The 23,789-nt window shown below is 55.7% G+C and overlaps 1 protein-coding gene across 1 annotated transcript in view; it reads right to left on the reverse strand.

Moving 5' to 3' along the window:
- TENT5C (terminal nucleotidyltransferase 5C) overlaps nucleotides 1-20,428 on the reverse strand; it is a 33,201-nt gene extending 12,773 nt beyond the window's left edge. Inside the window, exon 1 of the mRNA XM_069203013.1 lies at nucleotides 20,302-20,428. The gene's annotated coding sequence lies outside the window, so the exon portion shown is untranslated. The remainder of the gene's footprint in view (nucleotides 1-20,301) is intronic.
- Nucleotides 20,429-23,789: the final 3,361 nt, after the last annotated feature.

The following is a 23,789-nucleotide window of genomic DNA, read 5'->3' on the forward strand; positions in this document are numbered from 1 at the left end:
GTCTGGTTTAGTGCCTTGTCTTGGGTGAGTGTTATATGCTAATCTTGCGTTATTTTTATTGTACTGAGACCCCTTGTCATGATAGCCTCCCCCATGTGACACCCCAGGCCCTGGCTGCAGCTTGACGGCTCCTTTAGAAGTAGAGTGGCTGTATTGTTTTCCTCATGAAACTGTTCCAAACAACTAGCAGGGTTCTTGCAACAGGGATCCAGATCTCCTTCCACAGGCCTCAATAGTATTTAATTCACAGCCTCTAAGGAAATGCCTCCTTGGCATGGTTACCCCCTGACTTTTTGCCTTTGCTGATGCTATGTTTTGATTTGATTTGAAAGTGTGCTGAGGCCTGCTAACCAGGCCCCAGCACCAGTGTTCTTTCCCTAACCTGTACCTTTGTTTCCACAATTGGCACACCCTGGCATCCAGGTAAGTCCCTTGTAACTGGTACCAAGGGCCCTGATGCCAGGGAAGGTCTCTAAGGGCTGCAGCATAGCTTATGCCACCCTGGGGACCCCTCACTCAGCACAGACACTGCTTGCCAGCTTGTGTGTGCTGGTGAGGACAAAACGAGTAAGTCGACATGGCACTCCCCTCAGGGTGCCATGCCAACCTCACACTGCCTATGCAGTATAGATAAGTCACCCCTCTAGCAGGCCTTACAGCCCTAAGGTAGGGTGCACTATTATGCCATAGGTGAGGGCACCAGTGCATGAGCACTGTGCCCCTACAGTGTCTAAGCAAAACCTTAGACATTGTAAGTGCAGGGTAGAAATAAGAGTATATGGTCTGGGAGTCTGTCAAACACGAACTCCACAGCACCATAGTGGCTACACTGAAAACTGGGAAGTTTGCTATCAAACTTTTCAGCACAATAAATGCACAATGATGCCAGTGTACATTTTATTGTGAAATACCCCCCAGAGGGCACCTTAGAGGTGCCCCCTGAAACCTTAACCAACTACCTGTGTAGGCTGACTGGTATTAGCAGCCTGCCACACTCGAGACATGTTGCTGGCCACATGGGGAGAGTGCCTTTGTCACTCTGTGGCTAGTAACAAAGCCTGCACTGGGTGGAGATGCTATCACCGCCCCCTTGCAGGAGCTGTAACACCTGGCGGTGAGCCTCAAAGGCTCACCCCCTTCATTCCAGCGCCACAGGGCATTCCAGCTAGTGGAGATGCCCGCCCCCTCCGGCCATAGCCCCACTTTTGGCAGCAAGGCCGGAGGAGATAATGAGAAAAACAAGGAGGAGTCACTGGCCAGTCAGGACAGCCCCTAAGGCAACCTGAGCTGAAGTGACTGACTTTTAGGAATCCTCCATCTTGCAGATGGAGGATCCCCCCCCCCCAATAGGGAGAGGAATGTGACCCCCTCCCCTTGGGAGGAGGCACAAAGAGGGTTACCCACCCTCAGGGCTAGTAGCCATTGGCTACTAACCCCCCCAGACCTAAACACGCCCTTAAATTTAGTATTTAAGGGCTTCCCTGAACCTAAGAATTTAGATTCCTGCAACTTACCGAAGAAGAGGACTGCTGAGCTGAAAAACCCCTGCAGAAGAAGAAAGACACCACCCACTGCTTTGGCCCCAAACCTACCGGCCTGTCTCCTGCCTTCAGAAGAAAACTGCTCCAGCGATGCTTTCCCTGGGACCACAGACCTCTGAATCCTCAGAGGACTGCCCTGCTTCCAAGAGACCAAGAAACTCCCGAGAACAGCGGCTCTGTTCAACAAAGACTGCAACTTTGTATATAGAGGAGCAGATTTAAAGACCCCTGCAATCCCCACAAGAAGCGTGAGACTTGCAACACTGCACCCGGCGACCCCGACTCAACTGTTGGAGAACCAACACCTCAGGGAGGACCCTCCGGCGACTCCGAGACTGAGTAACCAAAGTTGTCCCCCCTGAGCCCCCACAGCGACTCCGGCAGAGGGAATCCCGAGGCTCCCCCTGACCGCGACTGCCTGACTAAAATCCTGACGGCTGGAAAAGACCCCGCAGCCCCCAGCACCTGAAGGATCGGAACCAGGAGGCCCTCTCCCTGGCCCAGGTGGTGGCTACCCCGAGGAGCCCCCCCTTGCCTGCATCGCTGAAGAGACCCCTTGGTCTCTCATTGACTCCTATTGAAAACCCGACGCGTGTTTGCACACTGCACCCGGCCGCCCCAGTGCCGCTGAGGGTGTACTTTGTGTGAGCTTGTGTGTCCCCCCGGTGCCCTACAAAACCCCCCTGGTCTGCCCTCCGAAGACGCGGGTACTTACCTGCTGGCAGACTGGAACCGGGGCACCCCCTTCTCTCCATTGAAGCCAATGCGTTTTGGGCACCACTTTGAACTCTGCACCTGACTGGCCCTGAGCTCCTGGTGTGGTAACTTTGGGGTTGCTCTGAACCCCCAACGGTGGGCTACCTTGGACCCCAATTTGAACCCCATAGGTGGTTTACTTACCTGCAAGAACTAACATTACTTTACCTCCCCCAGGAACTGTGAAAATTGCATTGTGTCCACTTTTAAAAACAATTAAATGTGTTTTATGTAAAAAGTATATATGCTATTGTGATTGTTCAAAGTTCCTAGAGTACTTACCTGCAATACCTTTCAAATGAGATATTACATGTAGAATTTGAACCTGTGGTTCTTAAAATAAACTAAGAAAAGTTATTTTTCTATAACAAAAACCTATTGGCCTGGAATTATTTCAGAGTGTGTTCCTCATTTATTGTCTATGTGTATGTACAACAAATGCTTAACACTACTCCTTTGATAAGCCTACTGCTCGACCACACTACCACAAAATAGAGCATTAGTATTATCTCTTTTTGCCACTATCTTACCTCTAAGGGGAACCCTTGGACTCTTGCATACTGTTCCTTACTTTGAAATAGTGCATACAGAGCCAACTTCCTACAGCGTCAATTTACAAATTGAAACATTTCCAATGTTAATTTTTTTGTAGCTAATCATTGTTACTCATTTATCTTAAACAACTAACAAACATCGACAAAGTCAACAGTACTGATAGGTTTTAGGTGTATGTCAGTTGCTGTGTTATATTTCTGGACGCAATAACATCTCATACAGAAACCAAGATACAGGCTGGATGGCACACTATGGTAATCACAAAAATATTTTATATGTCCCTTTTAGAGAGTACCAACTTTTTCATCCCACTTAAAGATCTGTCTGCACATGTGTAGGAAAGTACCATCTTGCCTGGCATGTTACCCCCATTTTTCACTGTATATATGTTGTTTTAGTTGTATGTGTCACTGGGACCCTGCCAGCCAGGGCCCCAGTGCTCATAAGTGTGCCCTGTATGTGTTCCCTGTGTGATGACTAACTGTCTCACTGAGGCTCTGCTATCCAGAACCTCAGTGGTTATGCTCTCTCATTTTTCAAATTGTCACTAACCGGCTAGTGACAAATTTTACCAATTTACATTGGCTTACTGGAACACCCTTATAATTCCATAGTATATGGTACTGAGGTACCCAGGGTATTGGGGTTCCAGGAGATCCCTATGGGCTGCAGCATTTCTTTTGCCACCCATAGGGAGCTCTGACAATTCTTACACAGGCCTGCCACTGCAGCCTGAGTGAAATAACGTCCATGTTATTTCACAGCCATTTACCACTGCACTTAAGTAACTTATAAGTCACCTATATGTCCAACCTTTACCTGGTAAAGGTTAGGTGCAAAGTTACTTAGTGTGAGGGCACCCTGGCACTAGCCAAGGTGCCCCCACATTGTTCAGGGCAAATTCCCCGGACTTTGTGAGTGCAGGGACACCATTACACGCGTGCACTACATATAGGTCACTACCTATGTGTAGCTTCACAATGGTAACTCCGAATATGGCCATGTAACATGTCTATGATCATGGAATTGCCCCCTCTATGCCATCCTGGCATAGTTGGCACAATCGCATGATCCCAGTGGTCTGTAGCACAGACCCACTGCCTTTTCAGGGGTTTCACTGCAGCTGCCAACCCCTCAGACAGGTTTCTGCCCCCCTGGGGTCAAGCCAGGCTTGTCCCAGGATGGCAGAACAAAGGACTTCCTCTGAGAGAGAGTGTTACACCCTCTCCCTTTGGAAAATGGTGTGAAGGCAGGGGAGGAGTAGCCTCTGGAAATGCTTTCATGGGCACAGATGTGCCCATTTCTGCATAAGCCAGTCTACACCGGTCCAGGGACCCCTTAGCCCTGCTCTGGCGCGAAACTGGACAAAGGAAAGGGGAGTGACCACTCCCCTGACCTGCACCTCCCCTGGGAGGTGTCCAGAGCTCCTCCAGTGTGCTCCAGACCTCTGCCATCTTGGAAACAGAGGTGCTGCTGGCACACTGGACTGCTCTGAGTGGCCAGGGCCAGCAGGTGACGTCAGAGACTCCTTCAGGTGTTGCTAGCCTATCCTCTCTCCTAAGTAGCCAAACCCTCTTTTCTGGCTATTTAGGGTCTCTGCTTTGGGGAATTACTTAGATAACGAATGCAAGAGCTCATCCGAGTTCCTCTGCATCTCTCTCTTCACCTTCTGCCAAGGAATCGACTGCTGACCGCGCTGGAAGCCTGCAAAACTGCAACAAAGTAGCAAAGACGACTACTGCAACTCTGTAACGCTGATCCTGCCGCCTTCTCAACTGTTTTCCTGGTGGTGCATGCTGTGGGGTAGTCTGCCTCCTCTGCACTAGAAGCTCCGAAGAAATCTCCCGTGGGTCGACGGAATCTTCCCCCTGCAACCGCAGGCACCAAAGAACTGCATCACCGGTCCCCTGGGTCTCCTCTCAGCACGACGAGCGAGGTCCCTTGAATCCAGCAACTCTGTCCAAGTGACTCCCACAGTCCAGTGACTCTTCAGTCCAAGTTTGGTGGAGGTAAGTCTTTGCCTCCCCACGCCAGACTGCATTGCTGGGAACCGCGACTTTTGCAGCTACTCCGGCCTCTGTGCACTTACGGCAGAAATCCTTTGTGCACAGCCAAGCCTGGGTCCACGGCACTCTAACCTGCATTGCACAACTTTTTAAGTTGGTCTCCGGCGACGTGGGACTCCTTTGTGCAACTTCGGGTGAGCACTGTTTCACTCTTCTTCGTAGTGCCTGTTCCGGCACTTCTGCGGGTGCTGCCTGCTTCTGAGAGGGCTCCTTGACTTGCTTGACGCCCCCTCTGTCCCCAGACGCAATTGGCGACATCCTGGTCCCTCCTGGGCCACAGCAGCATCCAAAAACCCTAACCGCACGATTTGCGGCTAGCAAGGCTTGTTGGCGGTCTTTCGGCAGGAAAACACTTCTGCACGACTCTCCGCGGCGTGGGGGATCCATCCTCCAAAGGGGAAGTCTCTAGCCCTTGTCGTTCCTGCAGAATCCTCCGCTTCTACTGTCCAGTAGCAGCTTCTTTGCACCCACAGCTGGCATTTCCTGGGCATCTGCCCATCTCCGACTTGCTTGTGACTTTTGGACTTGGTCCCCTTGTTCCCCAGGTAACCTCGACTGGAAATCCATCGTTGTTGCATTGCTGGTTTGTGTCTTTCCTGCAGAATTCCCCTATCACGACTTTTGTCCTTTGGGGAACTTTAGTGCACTTTGCACTCACTTTTCATGGTCTTGGGGTGGGGTATTTTTCGAACCCTTACTATTTTCTAATAGTCCCAGCGACCCTCTACAAGGTCACATAGGTTTGGGGTCCATTCGTGGTTCGCATTCCACTTTTGGAGTATATGGTTTGTGTTGCCCCTATCCCTATGTGTCCCCATTGCATCCTATTGTAACTATACATTGTTTGCACTGTTTTCTAATACTATACTACATATTTTTGGTATTGTGTACATATATCTTGTGTATATTTGCTATCCTCATACTGAGGGTACTCACTGAGATACTTTGGCATATTGTGATAAAAATAAAGTACCTTTATTTTTAGTATATCTGTGTATTGTGTTTTCTTATGATATTGTGCAAGTGATACTAGTGGTACTGTAGGAGCTTCACTCGTCTCCTAGTTCAGCCTAAGCTGCTAGACACCACTCTACACTAATAAGGGATACCTGGGCCTGGTGCAAGGTGTAAGTACCCCTTGGTACTCACTACAAGCCAGTCCAGCCTCCTACAACATATGTCTATGACTGATTGCAGCCAGTGGCTTCTTCCCGATTAGAGCATCTTCTTCCGAAGTGGACGCCGCATGCAGTGCAAGACACTGGGCATGCACACACTTGAAAGGGCCTGAAGTTGCTGCGCTGTACAATTTTCACCTTAAAGTAACTGTCGAACATTAATGCAGTAACATGGGACAGTTTATGTGTTTGGTGTTTCCAGGCTATGTTCCCACTTCTTTATAAGCCTAGCTTTCTCACTAAATTCATTTGCTTTCTAATGCACCATTTGTCAACCATTTTTCAATTTTCTTGGGAGGACTCTCCTTGGAACTCATGTTTGTCCATTAAACTTGCTTGCTTCACTCGTTAATAAGTCATACCCAACTTTTACACCCCACCACTTTCAAATGTCACCAGTGTGATAACATTGTCTTCCACGGGTGCCTGTAGGCAGCACAGGGGCCATGACCACTCCATTACTATTCTAACCCCAGCCCTAGAACATTTAAAGAAGTGCAAGTATTTGGAAAATAGCCCAAGAAGCTCATTAATTATTCTAACTCCAGACATTTGGGGAACCTTTAAAAGGGTTGAAAGGTTACAACGGTACCTTGCTGGAAACTACTGCCCTGAGGGCAGACACTAGGAATAGCTCAGAAGTAAAGGGCTGAAGCAGTGCCAGTTAGTGCAGCAGGTGAAGTGACAGAGGTCCAAGAAGCCCCCCTGGACCCCAATTAAAGTGATCTTTACTATGCAGGAGGGCAATGCCTCAATTTCTACACCACTGGCATGGAGGCAGAGGTGAGAGCCTGCTCTGAGCACTTCCAGGAAGGCTTCAGTGAGGAATGCCAAGTCCCCCACTAGCACCCAGGTCAAAGGTCACCCTGTACATCTGTTCAACATTGATGTCATAAGCAGAGTCGCTCCTGCCCTCAGGAGGAAGGCAAGGCCCATCACCAAGGGCAACATGGACCTCCATTTCCCCAGAACAGCCACGGGAAGACCAAACCCTTCCCACCAGACAGACCCCACAACCACCCTCTTCAAACCACTGCAGTCTGATGCTTAACACCTCTCATCTTAGTCTCTTAAGGTTTTTAAAGCAGACCCTCAAAGGCACCCTAACCCAACAGGACATTACCTTTTCTGGCAGACTGTCTTCCCATCACTGACGCAAGCTGCCTTACCAGTACGGGTGCTTAACTACACAAGTCTATGATCAAGGTGCTATAGAAACACATCCGAAGTGTAGGCAGTGGGACAGTGAGGGTCACATCCAGAATGTCCTCTCTGCCACAAGAAAACAGATCTTATGAAAAACTTCACTGGGATGACTGCAGATTACACCATAGTGAGCAGACATGGATGTCCATGAGAGTGGCCAGCAGGATGCAGTCCTGGTGCAAAGCTCCAGAGGCCAGAATACTGCTAATTTACCCACATCAAGCTCACTGAAGAGATAACCGCACAGAAACACGCCCCATGGGTGAACAAGAGTCACTGCACTAGAATGTGACTCACTAGTGCACACGTGGTCGTTTGAAGTAGCATCATGGCCTAGTTGTGTACAAAGGAGTCATTTCACTAGTGTGGCACACCAGGACCCACTTGTGTACGTAGGTGCCCTTCACTAGTGCAGATATGCAGTGTGACCCATTCTTACAAATGAGCCTCTTGCGTGAAAGGCATTTACTACTGCAGATATGCAGTGTGACCCACTATTGAAGGAGCCTCGAGGGAGGATCCTTCACTAGTGCAGATATGCAGTGTGACCCATTCTCACGAATGAGCCTCGAGTGAAGGGCCTTTACTATTGCAGATACGCAGTGTGACCCATTCTTAAGGAGCCTCTTGTGTGAAAGGCCTTTACTAGTGAAGATGTGCAGTGTGACCCACCTTTACAAAGGAGCCTCGAGGGAGGATCCTTCACTAGTGCAGATATGCAGTGTGACCCATTCTTACTAATGAGCCTCTTGCGTGAAAGGCCTTTGCTACTGCAGATATGCAGTGTGACCCACTCTTAAGAAGCCTCGAGTGTACCTCTCGACTAGTGTGGATATAGTTTGACCCGCTCCTATGAAGGAGCCTGAGTGACAGTCCTTCAGGAGTGCAACCCACTCTTACAAAGAAGAGTCTTGAGTGACTATGCAGGCTACAGGTGCAACAGATCTAAAGCAGGCATCTGTCTTAGCAGGTTCCCCTGCAGTGGTCATCTTCTGAGGACCAGACCCCATGGGGTGCGGGGGGAATACATGGTTATGCAGAGGGTGCCTCTGGTCTAGGGGCCACTAAACTAGAAGTCTAGTTTTCAGAAGTGTCCAGGTTTGCTAGGTTTTCCTAGGAGCTGGCTGAGCTAAAAGCCAAAATCCACAACTATGCACTTTCCAAAAAACGTCAGATTTCAATGTAAAAATGTGATGTGTTCATGGTTAGGTTCCTGTTGCGGGCATTAGCCTAACCACGCAAGTGTGGTACCATATATATTTTTTGGGTCAGGGGGGAGGGAAGACAAGACAGAATAGAAGATGTTATTGCCCTTTGTATTTCTACAATTTTCCTTCCAAATATAAGACAGTGTGTAAAAAAAGACGTCTATTTGACAAATGCCCTGTAATTCACATACTAGTATGGGGACCCTGGAATTCAGAGATGTGCAAATAACCACTGCTTCTCAACGCCTTATCTTGTGCTCGTTTTGGAAATACAAATGTTTCCTTGATACCCATTTTTCACTCTATATTTCAGCAAATATACAGTGAAAACCCATTGCAAGGTGCAGCTCCTTTATTGGCTCTGGTAGCCCTATAGCCCCACAACCCGAAAAGTCCAGCAGACTTGTAATTGTATATTGCTTTTGAAAATCTGACATAGTAGGAAAAAGTTAGCGTAAAACGTGGAGAGAAATTTTTCACCTCAATTGCAATATTTTTTATTTCAGCTGTTATTTTCTGTAGGAAACCCTTGCAGGATCTTCACAAATGACCCCTAGCGGAATTCAGATGTGTCTACTTTTCAGACATGTTTAGCTGCCCAGGATCCAGCATTGGTTTCACACCCATTTCTGTCACTAACTGGAAGGAGTCTGAAAGCACACACACAAAAAAAAAAACAAAAGTAAAAAAATGTAGTATGTCACAGTAAAATGCAGTTTTCGGATTCAAGTCTGTCTGTTCCTGAAAGCTGGGAAGATGGTGATTTTAGCACAGCAAGCCCTTTGTCGATGCCATTTTCAGGTAAAAATTAAAAAAATTGCTGCAGTTCCCCACCCCCCCCCCCCCATTTCTTTTAAATGAAAAAACATTTGTTGTATTTTGGCTAATTTCTTGGTCTCCTCCACGGGAACCCACAAACTGAGTACCCCTAGAATCCCTAGGATGTTGGAGAGAAAAAAACAAAAAAATAAGCACATTTGGTGTGGATACAAAGTTACGAGGGACTAAGCTTGAACTGCCCCAAATAGCCAATAAATGCTCCCCACAGAAATTGAATATATTACTGCAGGGTTCATTCTCCTACACAGTAAACATTTATAAAGTGTGTTCGAGGCAAAAGAATTAAAAACAAAAACAAAAAAGTACACCACTTGGTGCCATTGTTGCGAATAGGTGGAAGTGTTAGAACACGACCTTCTAAACACCAAACGAACCGTAGAGGGTTACTACTATCCCCCTGCTTAAGTGGCTCCCAACCTGGGGTCCTGGGACCACTGGGGGTCCCCCGAACACTCCTATGGGGAGTCTGTGACAGCTTAACAATTTTACAACATTAACAGATTAGGTCCACAGCTTAATTGGGGTCCCGGTCTTGGGAAAGTGGGGACCACAGAAGACAAGAGGTTGGGACAGCAGGTTTAGAACACTGGTCGTGAGGCACACGAAGGACCAGGGCTGGAGCCTGCCCAGCATGGTTTAGGCCTGTGTTGTGTGGGCACTATGCCCTGTATACCGGTGAAGCTGCTGCAGCCTGAACTTGTGGTGTAGAGGTTCACTTCACAGGGTGGTGCGTGTTTGAAGCTGCACATGGTTCACACAATAGCAAACAAGCTTTGTCCGAGCCAACAGACACCGCCTATAAGGCCTTGTTACCCTGCTATGTTTTAGGCATGCTGTACAGCATGGCAAAAATACACGCCACACAGCAACATTAGTGCAGGGGGTGGGGAGAAGCCCACAGGCAACACGAGCACAGGTGGGGGAAGGAGAGCACACAGGCAACATACCTGTCTGGGCAGACTAGGTAACCATGTCCTTGCTGGAAGGCCAAGGATACCTAATTTGGCAGAATAGTGAACCACGTCCTTGCAATAAAGGAGAAGACCTGTAGCCACCCTACAAATGCAGCGACGCCTCACACTGCATTAGCACAGATGGCATCATCTGTGCAAGGTACCCATCCTAGTCACAGCTTAAATCCTCCCCACCCCGTGCCAAGTTCCCAACTGTAGCTGACACCCCAACAGGCATCCTGTGCTTTGTGATCTGCAGCTAAGCAAGTCTGTGCCATAAACAAGCATTGGCAAAAGCAAGTCTTGCCTTTGGGTTTTATTGGCTTGATACTGCCTGTGTTGATTTACAGAATCAGCAAGATGCTGTGCAGCGTGGGCAAAAATGAATATAAGTGAAAAACGCAATGGTGACTGCGCCATTAGGTAGGTGCAGATGCATCATGAAGCCTAAACACCTTCAAAATGATGTGGGTGCCATTATACTTACAGCTTCCAGATAATCAGTAATCAACAAATCAAGTTGTGCAATTTGTTTTTGGCAAAGTGGAGCGGACAGCGGTTTGCTGCCTGTGTTCCCCAAAAGAAAAGGGGGGTTAAGAGGCTAGAGCAGTTTTATCTGTACAGTGGGGCCCTGGCAGAGCACACTGGACTGAAGCCTTGAAAGCAGGGCCCTGGCAGGGCAGAGCTAAATAAATGTGCACACACTGGTTCAGAAGTGAGCCAAGCCTTTCTAGGAGCCTTCACAAATGCCACCAGGAACAGTTCCGTGGCTCTGACGCAGGTGGGGACCCTGGAACAGGCTGTAAAGCAGGACAGAACAGCATGCAAGTCACTGGCTGTGCTCCAGGCCAGGAGCACCTTGGAACAAACCTGTGGAAACACCCTGTGAGTGGCCAGATCCGGGGTGCCCCGGAAGAGGGCCAAGACAATAAACTTTACAGGGTGAAAGCTAAATATAGCAGTGGAGCCTTACTCCGAGGTGGACAGTTTAAGAAACCATGAGAGGCAGCAGTAATGCCACACCGGCTAGTAATAGCCTGCACGCCATCCTGGCTGGAGAAGGCAGGGCCTGAATGACATGGAGCTCAGGTGGCAGGCATTCCATACTGTGTAGAACCAGGAGGTGCCTGCACACCCGGCACTGCAAGCCGAGGACCCACCCTGTGCAGGGTACCCCTGCACTGGCAGCTCAGCACATCCGGTACCCCAACACTGCCAGCTCCAGACACCCTGGGCACAGTACCCCAACACTGCCAGCTCAGGACACACCCTATGCACTGCCAGCGCAGTACACACCATGTGGATGGCACCCCACCACTACCAGCTCAGCACAGCCAGTACCCCAACACTGCCAGCTCAGTGCACACTCGGCACTGCAAGCTGAGGACCCACCCTGTGCAGGGGTACACACAGCCGGTACCCCAACACTGCCAGCTCCAGACACCCTGTGCAGAGTACCCCAACACTGCTAGCTCAGTGCACACCCAGCACTGCAAACTGAAGGCACACCCTGTGCATGTTACTCCAACACTGCCGGTACCCCAACAGTGCCAGCTCAGGGCACACCCTGTGCATGGTACCCCAACACAGAGGGGACATGGGGCCTTAGAGTGGACTACACACCGGTGCTGCCTGGGGAAACGCTCTTGCAGAGGGTCCTAGAGGGGTTCACCCCACACCCCTGCATGGACAGTCACTGCAACTTTAGACTTGACATCACTGTACAGAACGAAGACTACACCCCACAGCTAGAGAGCCCCTCCTTTTGAAGTGCTGCCCAGAAAGCCTCATCCCAACCCCTGCATTAAGGGTCACTGCAGCCTCGGGTACTTTACATCATTGCACAGAGGTAACAAGGGGGCCCTAGACGGGAGTACACACTGCAGCATGGACGGTCACTGCAGCCTCGGGTACTTTACATCACTACAGAGAGGTAACAAGGGGGCCCTAGACGAGAGTACACACTGCAGCATGGACGGTCACTGCAGCCTCAGGGGCCGAGGTACTTTACATCACTACACAGAGGTAACAAGGGGGCCCTAGACGGGAGTACACACTGCAGCATGGACGGTCACTGCAACCTCAGGGGCCGAGGTACTTTACATCACTACACAGAGGTAACAAGGGGGCCCTAGACGGGAGTACACACTGCAGCATGGACGGTCACTGCAACCTCAGGGACCGAGGTACTTTACATCACTACAGAGAGGTAACAAGGGGGCCCTAGACGGGAGTACACACTGCAGCATGGACGGTCACTGCAACCTCAGGGGCCGAGGTACTTGAGATCACTACAGAGAGGTAACAAGGGGGCCCTAGACGGGAGTACACACTGCAGCATGGACGGTCACTGCAACCTCAGGGACCGAGGTACTTGAGATCACTACAGAGAGGTAACAAGGGGGCCCTAGACGGGAGTACACACTGCAGCTTGGACGGTCACTGCAACCTCAGGGACCGAGGTACTTGAGATCACTACAGAGAGGTAACAAGGGGGCCCTAGACGGGAGTACACACTGCAGCATGGACGGTCACTGCAACCTCAGGGGCCGAGGTACTTTACATCACTACACAGAGGTAACAAGGGGGCCCTAGACGGGAGTACACACTGCAGCATGGACGGTCACTGCAACCTCAGGGACCGAGGTACTTTACATCACTACAGAGAGGTAACAAGGGGGCCCTAGACGGGAGTACACACTGCAGCATGGACGGTCACTGCAACCTCAGGGGCCGAGGTACTTTACATCACTACAGAGAGGTGACAAGGGGGCCCTAGACGGGAGTACACACTGCAGCATGGACGGTCACTGCAACCTCAGGGGCCGAGGTACTTTACATCACTACACAGAGGTAACAAGGGGGCCCTAGACGGGAGTACACACTGCAGCATGGACGGTCACTGCAACCTCAGGGACCGAGGTACTTTACATCACTACAGAGAGGTAACAAGGGGGCCCTAGACGGGAGTACACACTGCAGCATGGACGGTCACTGCAACCTCAGGGGCCGAGGTACTTTACATCACTACAGAGAGGTGACAAGGGGGCCCTAGACGGGAGTACACACTGCAGCATGGACGGTCACTGCAACCTCAGGTAACAAGGGGGCCCTAGACGGGAGTACACACTGCAGCATGGACGGTCACTGCAACCTCAGGTAACAAGGGGGCCCTAGACGGGAGTACACACTGCAGCATGGACGGTCACTGCCACCTCAGGGACCGAGGTACTTGAGATCACTACAGAGAGGTGACAGGGGCCCTTCTACCCAGAGGGGCTCATCCTACCCGCTGAGTGGACGGGCACTGCCACCTCAGAGACTGAAGGTACTTTACATCAGTGCACAGAGGTAACAAGGGGGCCCTAGAATGGACTACACACCCGCACTGAGGAGTCCTAGAGAGGATTCACCCCACCCTGCAGGAGACCCGCTGACCTCACTGCACAGAGCGCTGCACCCCCACAGTGCCGCATGTGAAGTATGCGGCTTCGAGGCACGTGTGCTGTACTACGCACCACCCCCATGGGACAGCAGTGAAGTGCCCCCTCAAACACCCACACGTGCCCCCACCAGGCCGATAGTGCCACAAGTCAGCGAGTTGTATTCATCCCCGGGGGCCAGAGTTGTCCCTGCAGGAAGCTGTGAGTGAGCCCGGTGGGGGCTGGAGCCTTCCTCATTGTGCGCGGCACTGAAGGCAGGGGGGGGTGGGATCAGGCGCTGGGGGCACAAGGGGGCACCATGGGCACTGAGGGGTAGAGACTGCCAGCAAGGAGGGGTGACTCTAGGACCAGGGGGGACCAGAGGCACTGAGTGCCAGCGGGGAGGGGTGACCAGAGGCACTGAGGGGGCACCAGAGGCACTGAGTGCCAGCGGGGAGGGGTGACCAGAGGCACTGAGGGGGCACCAGAGGCACTGAGTGCCAGCGGGGAGGGGTGACTCTAGAATCGGGGGCACCAGAGGCACTGACTGAGGGGGCACCAGAGGCAGTGACTGAGGGGGCACCAGAGGCAGTGACTGAGGGGGCACCAGAGGCAGTGACTGAGGGGGCACCAGAGGCAGTGACTGAGGGGGCACCAGAGGCAGTGACTGAGGGGGCACCAGAGGCAGTGACTGAGGGGGCACCAGAGGCAGTGAGTGCCAGCGGGGAGGGGTGACTCTAGAATCGGGGGCACCAGAGGCAGTGACTGGGGGGGGGGGGCACCAGAGGCAGTGACTGTGGGGGGGGGGGCACCAGAGGCAGTGACTGTGGGGGGGGGGGGGGCACCAGAGGCAGGGGGGGGGGGGCCGCAGCGGCAGAGACTGAGGGGCCGCAGCGGCAGAGACTGAGGGGCCGCAGCGGCAGAGACTGAGGGGCCGCAGCGGCAGAGACTGAGGGGCCGCAGAGGCAGAGACTGAGGGGCCGCAGAGGCAGAGACTGAGGGGCCGCAGAGGCAGAGACTGAGGGGCCGCAGAGGCAGAGACTGAGGGGCCGCAGAGGCAGAGACTGAGGGGCCGCAGAGGCAGAGACTGAGGGGCCGCAGAGGCAGAGACTGAGGGGCCGCAGAGGCAGAGACTGAGGGGCCGCAGAGGCAGAGACTGAGGGAAGGAGAGGCTGAGGGGCCGCAGTGACTGAGGGAAGGAGAGGCTGAGGGGCCGCAGTGACTGAGGGAAGGAGAGGCTGAGGGGCCGCAGTGACTGAGGGAAGGAGAGGCTGAGGGGGCACCAGAGGCAGAGACTGAGGGGGCACCAGAGGCAGAGACTGAGGGGGCACCAGAGGCAGAGACTGAGGGGGCACCAGAGGCAGAGACTGAGGGGAGGAGAGGCAGTGAGGGGCAGAAAGAGGGGGGGTAGAACCAGGGAGGCAGAGGCAGTGACTGAGGGAAGGAGAGGCTGAGGGGGCGCAGTGACTGAGGGAAGGAGAGGCTGAGGGGGCGCAGTGACTGAGGGAAGGAGAGGCAGAGACTGAGGGGCCGCAGAGGCAGAGACTGAGGGGCCGCAGAGGCAGAGACTGAGGGGCCGCAGAGGCAGAGACTGAGGGGCCGCAGAGGCAGAGACTGAGGGGCCGCAGAGGCAGAGACTGAGGGGCCGCAGAGGCAGAGACTGAGGGGCCGCAGAGGCAGAGACTGAGGGGCCGCAGAGGCAGAGACTGAGGGGCCGCAGAGGCAGAGACTGAGGGAAGGGAGAGACTGAGGGGCCGCAGAGGCAGAGACTGAGGGAAGGGAGAGACTGAGGGGCCGCAGAGGCAGAGACTGAGGGAAGGAAGAGACTGAGGGGCCGCAGAGGCAGAGACTGAGGGAAGGAAGAGACTGAGGGGCCGCAGAGGCAGAGACTGAGGGAAGGAAGAGACTGAGGGGCCGCAGAGGCAGAGACTGAGGGAAGGAAGAGACTGAGGGGCCGCAGAGGCAGAGACTGAGGGAAGGAAGAGACTGAGGGGAGGCAGAGACTGAGGGGAGGCAGAGACTGAGGGGAGGCAGAGACTGAGGGGAGGCAGAGACTGAGGGGAGGCAGAGACTGAGGGGAGGCAGAGACTGAGGGGAGGCAGAGACTGAGGGGAGGCAGAGACTGAGGGGAGGCAGAGACTGAGGGGAGGCAGAGACTGAGGGGCCGCCGAGGCAGAGACTGAGGGGCCGCCGAGGCAGAGACTGAGGGGCCGCCGAGGCAGAGACTGAGGGGCCGCCGAGGCAGAGACTGAGGGGCCGCCGAGGCAAGGAGAGACTGAGGGGCCGCAGAGACTGAGGGAAGGAGAGACTGAGGGAAGGAGAGACTGAGGGAAGGAGAGACTGAGGGAAGGAGAGACTGAGGGAAGGAGAGACTGAGGGAAGGAGAGACTGAGGGAAGGAGAGGCAGTGACTGAGGGGCCGCAGAGGCAGAGACTGAGGGGCCGCAGAGGCAGAGACTGAGGGGCCGCAGAGGCAGAGACTGAGGGGCCGCAGAGGCAGAGACTGAGGGGCCGCAGAGGCAGAGACTGAGGGGCCGCAGAGGCAGAGACTGAGGGGCCGCAGAGACTGAGGGGCCGCAGAGACTGAGGGGCCGCAGAGACTGAGGGGCCGCAGAGGCAGAGACTGAGGGGCCGCAGAGGCAGAGACTGAGGGGCCGCAGAGGCAGAGACTGAGGGGCCGCAGAGGCAGAGACTGAGGGGCCGCAGAGGCAGAGACTGAGGGGCCGCAGAGGCAGAGACTGAGGGGCCGCAGAGGCAGAGACTGAGGGGCCGCAGAGGCAGAGACTGAGGGGCCGCAGAGGCAGAGACTGAGGGGCCGCAGAGGCAGAGACTGAGGGGCCGCAGAGGCAGAGACTGAGGGGCCGCAGAGGCAGAGACTGAGGGGCCGCAGAGGCAGAGACTGAGGGGCCGCAGAGGCAGAGACTGAGGGGCCGCAGAGGCAGAGACTGAGGGGCCGCAGAGGCAGAGACTGAGGGGCCGCAGAGGCAGAGACTGAGGGGCCGCAGAGGCAGAGACTGAGGGGCCGCACAGGCAGAGACTGAGGGGCCGCACAGGCAGAGACTGAGGGGCCGCACAGGCAGAGACTGAGGGGCCGCACAGGCAGAGACTGAGGGGCCGCACAGGCAGAGACTGAGGGGCCGCACAGGCAGAGACTGAGGGGCCGCACAGGCAGAGACTGAGGGGCCGCACAGGCAGAGACTGAGGGGCCGCACAGGCAGAGACTGAGGGGCCGCACAGGCAGAGACTGAGGGGCCGCACAGGCAGTGACTGAGGGGCCGCACAGGCAGTGACTGAGGGGCCGCACAGGCAGTGACTGAGGGGCCGCACAGGCAGTGACTGAGGGGCGCAGAGGCAGAGACTGAGGGGCACCAGAGGCAGAGACTGAGGGGCACCAGAGGCAGAGACTGAGGGGCACCAGAGGCAGAGACTGAGGGGCACCAGAGGCAGAGACTGAGGGGCACCAGAGGCAGTGACTGAGGGGCACCAGAGGCAGTGACTGAGGGGCACCAGAGGCAGTGACTGAGGGGCACCAGAGGCAGTGACTGAGGGGCACCAGAGGCAGTGACTGAGGGGCACCAGAGGCAGTGACTGAGGGGCACCAGAGGCAGTGACTGAGGGGCACCAGAGGCAGTGACTGAGGGGCACCAGAGGCAGTGACTGAGGGGCACCAGAGGCAGTGACTGAGGGGCACCAGAGGCAGTGACTGAGGGGCACCAGAGGCAGTGACTGAGGGGCACCAGAGGCAGTGACTGAGGGCCGCACAGGCAGTGACTGAGGGGCGCAGAGGCAGTGACTGAGGGAAGGAAGAGACTGAGGGGCCGCAGAGGCAGAGACTGAGGGAAGGAAGAGACTGAGGGGCCGCAGAGGCAGAGACTGAGGGAAGGAAGAGACTGAGGGGCCGCAGAGGCAGAGACTGAGGGAAGGAAGAGACTGAGGGGCCGCAGAGGCAGAGACTGAGGGAAGGAAGAGACTGAGGGGCCGCAGAGGCAGAGACTGAGGGAAGGAAGAGACTGAGGGGCCGCAGAGGCAGAGACTGAGGGAAGGAAGAGACTGAGGGGCCGCAGAGGCAGAGACTGAGGGGAGGCAGAGACTGAGGGGAGGCAGAGACTGAGGGGAGGCAGAGACTGAGGGGAGGCAGAGACTGAGGGGAGGCAGAGGCAGAGGGGAGGCAGAGGCAGAGGGGAGGCAGAGGCAGAGGGGAGGCAGAGGCAGAGGGGAGGCAGAGGCAGAGGGGAGGCAGAGGCAGAGGGGAGGCAGAGGCAGAGGGGAGGCAGAGGCAGAGGGGAGGCAGAGGCAGAGGGGCCGCCGAGGCAGAGACTGAGGGGCCGCCGAGGCAGAGACTGAGGGGCCGCCGAGGCAGAGACTGAGGGGCCGCCGAGGCAGAGACTGAGGGGCCGCCGAGGCAGAGACTGAGGGGCCGCCGAGGCAGAGACTGAGGGGCCGCCGAGGCAGAGACTGAGGGGCCGCCGAGGCAGAGACTGAGGGGCCGCCGAGGCAGAGACTGAGGGGCCGCCGAGGCAGAGACTGAGGGGCCGCCGAGGCAGAGACTGAGGGGCCGCCGAGGCAAGGAGAGACTGAGGGGCCGCAGAGACTGAGGGGCCGCAGAGACTGAGGGAAGGAGAGACTGAGGGGCCGCAGTGACTGAGGGAAGGAGAGGCAGTGACTGAGGGGCCGCAGAGGCAGAGACTGAGGGGCCGCAGAGGCAGAGACTGAGGGGCCGCAGAGGCAGAGACTGAGGGGCCGCAGAGGCAGAGACTGAGGGGCCGCAGAGGCAGAGACTGAGGGGCCGCAGAGGCAGAGACTGAGGGGCCGCAGAGGCAGAGACTGAGGGGCCGCAGAGGCAGAGACTGAGGGGCCGCAGAGGCAGAGACTGAGGGGCCGCAGAGGCAGAGACTGAGGGGCCGCAGAGGCAGAGACTGAGGGGCCGCAGAGGCAGAGACTGAGGGGCCGCAGAGGCAGAGACTGAGGGGCCGCAGAGGCAGAGACTGAGGGGCCGCAGAGGCAGAGACTGAGGGGCCGCAGAGGCAGAGACTGAGGGGCCGCAGAGGCAGAGACTGAGGGGCCGCAGAGGCAGAGACTGAGGGGCCGCAGAGGCAGAGACTGAGGGGCCGCAGAGACTGAGGGGCCGCAGAGACTGAGGGGCCGCAGAGACTGAGGGGCCGCAGAGACTGAGGGGCCGCAGAGACTGAGGGGCCGCAGAGACTGAGGGGCCGCAGAGACTGAGGGGCCGCAGAGGCAGAGACTGAGGGGCCGCAGAGGCAGAGACTGAGGGGCCGCAGAGGCAGAGACTGAGGGGCCGCAGAGGCAGAGACTGAGGGGCCGCAGAGGCAGAGACTGAGGGGCCGCAGAGGCAGAGACTGAGGGGCCGCAGAGGCAGAGACTGAGGGGCCGCAGAGGCAGAGACTGAGGGGCCGCAGAGGCAGAGACTGAGGGGCGCAGAGGCAGAGACTGAGGGAAGGAGAGGCAGAGACTGAGGGAAGGAGAGGCAGAGACTGAGGGGCGCAGAGGCAGAGACTGAGGGAAGGAGAGGCAGTGACTGAGGGCCGCAGAGGCAGAGACTGAGGGGCCGCAGAGGCAGAGACTGAGGGGCCGCAGAGGCAGAGACTGAGGGGCCGCAGAGGCAGAGACTGAGGGGCCGCAGAGGCAGAGACTGAGGGGCCGCAGAGGCAGAGACTGAGGGGCCGCAGAGGCAGAGACTGAGGGGCCGCAGAGGCAGAGACTGAGGGAAGGGAGAGACTGAGGGGCCGCAGAGACTGAGGGAAGGGAGAGACTGAGGGGCCGCAGAGGCAGAGACTGAGGGAAGGGAGAGACTGAGGGGCCGCAGAGGCAGAGACTGAGGGGCCGCAGAGGCAGAGACTGAGGGGCCGCAGAGGCAGAGACTGAGGGAAGGAGAGGCAGTGACTGAGGGCCGCAGAGGCAGAGACTGAGGGCCGCAGAGGCAGAGACTGAGGGGCCGCAGAGGCAGAGACTGAGGGGCCGCAGAGGCAGAGACTGAGGGCCGCACAGGCAGTGACTGAGGGGCACCAGAGGCAGTGACTGAGGGGCACCAGAGGCAGTGACTGAGGGGCACCAGAGGCAGTGACTGAGGGGCACCAGAGGCAGTGACTGAGGGGCACCAGAGGCAGTGACTGAGGGGCACCAGAGGCAGTGACTGAGGGGCACCAGAGGCAGTGACTGAGGGGCACCAGAGGCAGTGACTGAGGGGCACCAGAGGCAGTGACTGAGGGGCACCAGAGGCAGTGACTGAGGGGCACCAGAGGCAGAGACTGAGGGCCGCAGAGGCAGTGACTGAGGGCCGCAGAGGCAGAGACTGAGGGCCGCACAGGCAGTGACTGAGGGGCGCACAGGCAGAGACTGAGGGGCGCACAGGCAGTGCACCTCGGAGCACCCCGCGATAGCGGCAGCGGGGAGTCCCGCGCCCCCGACCCCCCGTAACCCCTGCGAGCCCCGCGATCCCGGCGCCGCCGCGCAGAGCCTGTGGCCCTGGACACGCCCTCCCACCACCGGGGGCCACGCGCCCCCTTTACTCCCCGGACACCGGAGTCACCCCCGGGGGGGGGGGGCCCCGGCGGGTTACCTGCGCTCAGACCGGGGCGGCGGGCGGTGCACGTGGCTCCTCGGCGGGACCGCGGGGGGAGGAGACTCAGGCGCCGGCAGCGGATCCGCACTGACAGCGGCCGCTCCGGGCCGCGCCGCCCTTAAGTACCCTGCGTCACCCGTGACGTGGGCACAGCTGAGCGGCGCCGGACGCAGGAGCGCGCGAGGCACCCCGAGGCACGCGGCGCGGCTACAGGAGCCCGCGCGCAGCTGCACGGAGCCGCCTCGCGCGAGCCCACCTAACGCGTATACTAACTCCCCCGCGGGGTGACGGAAGGGGGCGCGCGCCAGGGCGTGGCTAACACTGCGCGAGGGACAGCCGGTGTCTCCGCGGGGGCGCGTGCGTGACGACAGCAGCGCGAGCTCCCTCGGCCGTTGGTCCGTCCCCCGCGCGCCGCCTCGAGGCAGCAGAGGCCGTTAGTAGGCAGAGGCCGGCCTCAGCACCGGGAGCGCCCGGGAGCGCTGGCGCCTCTGACCAGGAGTAAACTACCAGGGCACGGTATGGGCCAGGGAACCCTTCACGAGCAATTAACACGCTCACACCATACATCCGGCGCAGGAAGGTCAATAACATCAGTAATCAATGACATTAATAATCAATGCAATCAGTAAGTGTCACACACCATCACCTTTCCTCAGAAACAACCACACCTTTACTAAAAGTTAAAATATTTATTTCCCTATATTTACAATGTTAAGGTCACGTAAAATAATCTCAAAATCAAATGATACTTGTACAGAACCAACACTAGCTGTCCAAACCTGCAAAAGAAACGCAATCTAATCAAAGCTTGAACTACCACACATTCTAAGGTCACAGTGCAAATTAAAAACAACAATTGCGTAAACAATATCACATACATTTAGATTCACCAGAGAAATTCCTCAAACGTTATTCCCTATTGGCAGATTTTCATTAGTGAGAATCCTTATCTAACATCAGATTAGCATCAACATGTTGGGCTTCATGCAAAACAATTTACTAACACAAATTTGGAAAACATCTAACTATGGCTCTATCAAAACAGTGCGGCTGGTACCTAGAAAGAAAAAGCAAATAGGCATAACAAACATATGGGTACAAAAATACCTCCCCTCAATAGGATCGGCAAGCGGCAAGCTAAAATAATCTTCGTCATCAGGATATCAGTCGGGGGCATGGTCTGGCCATGATCGATGATGGACACCTAGTAGAGGAGGTCCGTGCGGCAGCGGGCCTTGGGCCGGGAGTGGATGTGCTCCGGAGGCAATGCACCTCCTTGTTTTGGAAACGCACTGTGGCCCGCTGACGTGGGGGGCATGAGGTGGATGGGAAGAATGCCTGTAGTCCCCCGCTCGCACAGCACGCTTGTTGAGGCCTGCAGTCTGACGCCAAGCCACAGCCTCTCGTAAAGTCCCGGTGCGGTGTAGCAGTGAAGAAGGGGCAGCTCAGGACGATCCCATAAGAGGTATGCGCTGGTAAGGAGCCCCGTCGATGGGCCGCTCCCAATGCCTGTGAGCCCGCTTCCCCATCCCTCCATCTTCTCAACATCCCCTCTCCCACCCCCCTCCGACAGACCCTCTCCGGGGGACGAGGGCACCTTGGACCTCTGTGGGTCTGGGCCACCGCACGGCACAGAGGATGTCACCGCTGGGTGCCTGCGCCTTGGAGGGGGTGCTCGCAGGACAGGAGCCCTTCGGCGTTGCTCGGAACTGCGCCCCGTGGTGGAGTACCGTGTCTCAGCACGAAAAGAGGGATAGCAGAACCCCCAGGCGGCCCTAGGAGAGGGGCGCGCCCAGCCAGAGGAACACCGGAAACCCACCTCCAGCACTTGTGGCCCTCCTACCTTCACGTCTTCACACCCCCACCCCACCTTCGTGAGGACATAGCGTGAGACGAGAGTGCCCGGGACCCAGTTCAACAGGCGCTGCCTCGTACTGTGACAGGCGGCAACGCTGTGCACTTGCACTCCGGGGGGATGCGAAGCTCAACACAGGCGACCCCTGACAACTTTTCAGCGGCCAGTGGCGACAGAGCGCGACCACTGGAACTAGACGGCATACAGGCCGCGACATGCCATTGGCAGTGAGAGACACCAATCAGCCAACTCATCGTCCTCCCAGTGCCTCGAACTTTGGGCCCTGAGAGTGGAGAGACTCCCCCTCGCTCCCCCTCCCCCCTTCCCTACCACGCATAACATCAGGAGGAAATGCGACTCAATAGGCCTGCCAAGTCTCAGAAAGGGGACCAAACCTCGCCTGGATCCCCAGTCCACCACGCCCTACCTGCACCACACAATCTGCAATACCAGGGGGCAGATCGTCGAGCAAGCACTCGGGCAAGCCAGCAAGACAATTACTCTTCTCTGAAGCCCTACAAAACTCCTGGACTTCGCCCTCCGCACCAGAAGTGCACCCACGCCACACCATGGCAGACCAAGTACAGGAAACAACCATGGACCGCATCCTCCAAGAGATCTCGGCAGTGGGTCGCAGGCTGGAGGGGATGGACAGCATGATGGCCTCTTTGACGGAGGAAACAAAATCAATGCACCAGTCACGGGTGACGAGCCTAGAACAACGTGTGACAAGGGTGGAAGCCCACGCCACTGTATTGCTACATGCACTACGTGCAAGGTGTGGACCATTGGCCTCTGCTTCCATTGGCCTTCGCTTCCATTTTGGTTCACAACTCCATTTTGTCGAGTCTGGTTCTGTGCGTAAGGCACTGTTCTGTGTTTTTCCACAAGCTTCGGCAAGCCGCAGGGTGGGGTGTTTTTCTGCTCAACTTCGCTCCATCTGCCTGATACGAAGGGCGCTATTTACATTCCACGAGCTATCAGTTAGAACAACAGGGAGATGCGCCTGTACTCAAGGAGGAATGCAAGCTTCACCTTGGAGCCCTCTTCTGGGAACTTGGCCCGTTCCGAGGAGACGTCTCGAAGGGTGAACAAGGTACCGCCGATTGCACAATTTGTAAAGGAGGGGGTCTTTTTCTAGAAAAGACTCCTGGGCGTTAGTAAATACTATAAAGGTTGGGGGCCTGGATGGACTGGTTTAGGAACTCTCTTCTGGGTTGGACACAACGCCAGGAGGACTGATTGTCCCGAAGGAGGCTCCCTGTGCCAGCCGATTTGGGTTCCCCGGCTTGGTGTACGGCGGAGGGATGCAGACGCTCTTTTCGGTGAAGCTTTTCAATTTATTAAGCATTGAAGTATATTGTGTGTGCGTGCGTGATATGCACTTATTCTTGCAGTCATTTTCATGCTATTAAGCATTGAAGTATATTGTGTGTGCGTGCGTAATATGCACTTATTCTTGCAGTCATTTTCATGCTATTAAGCATTGAAGTATATTGTGTGTGCGTGTATTATATGCACTTACTCTTGCAGTTATTTTCATGCTATTCTTCATGATATCACAGAGTGCTTATATTCTCACCATTATTCTCATGTTATTCTCTTGATATATATATATATTAGTGTGGTT

This window comes from Pleurodeles waltl, chromosome 8 (genome assembly GCF_031143425.1).
Source record: "Pleurodeles waltl isolate 20211129_DDA chromosome 8, aPleWal1.hap1.20221129, whole genome shotgun sequence".
In the NCBI taxonomy this organism is placed as follows: Eukaryota; Metazoa; Chordata; class Amphibia; order Caudata; family Salamandridae; genus Pleurodeles; species Pleurodeles waltl.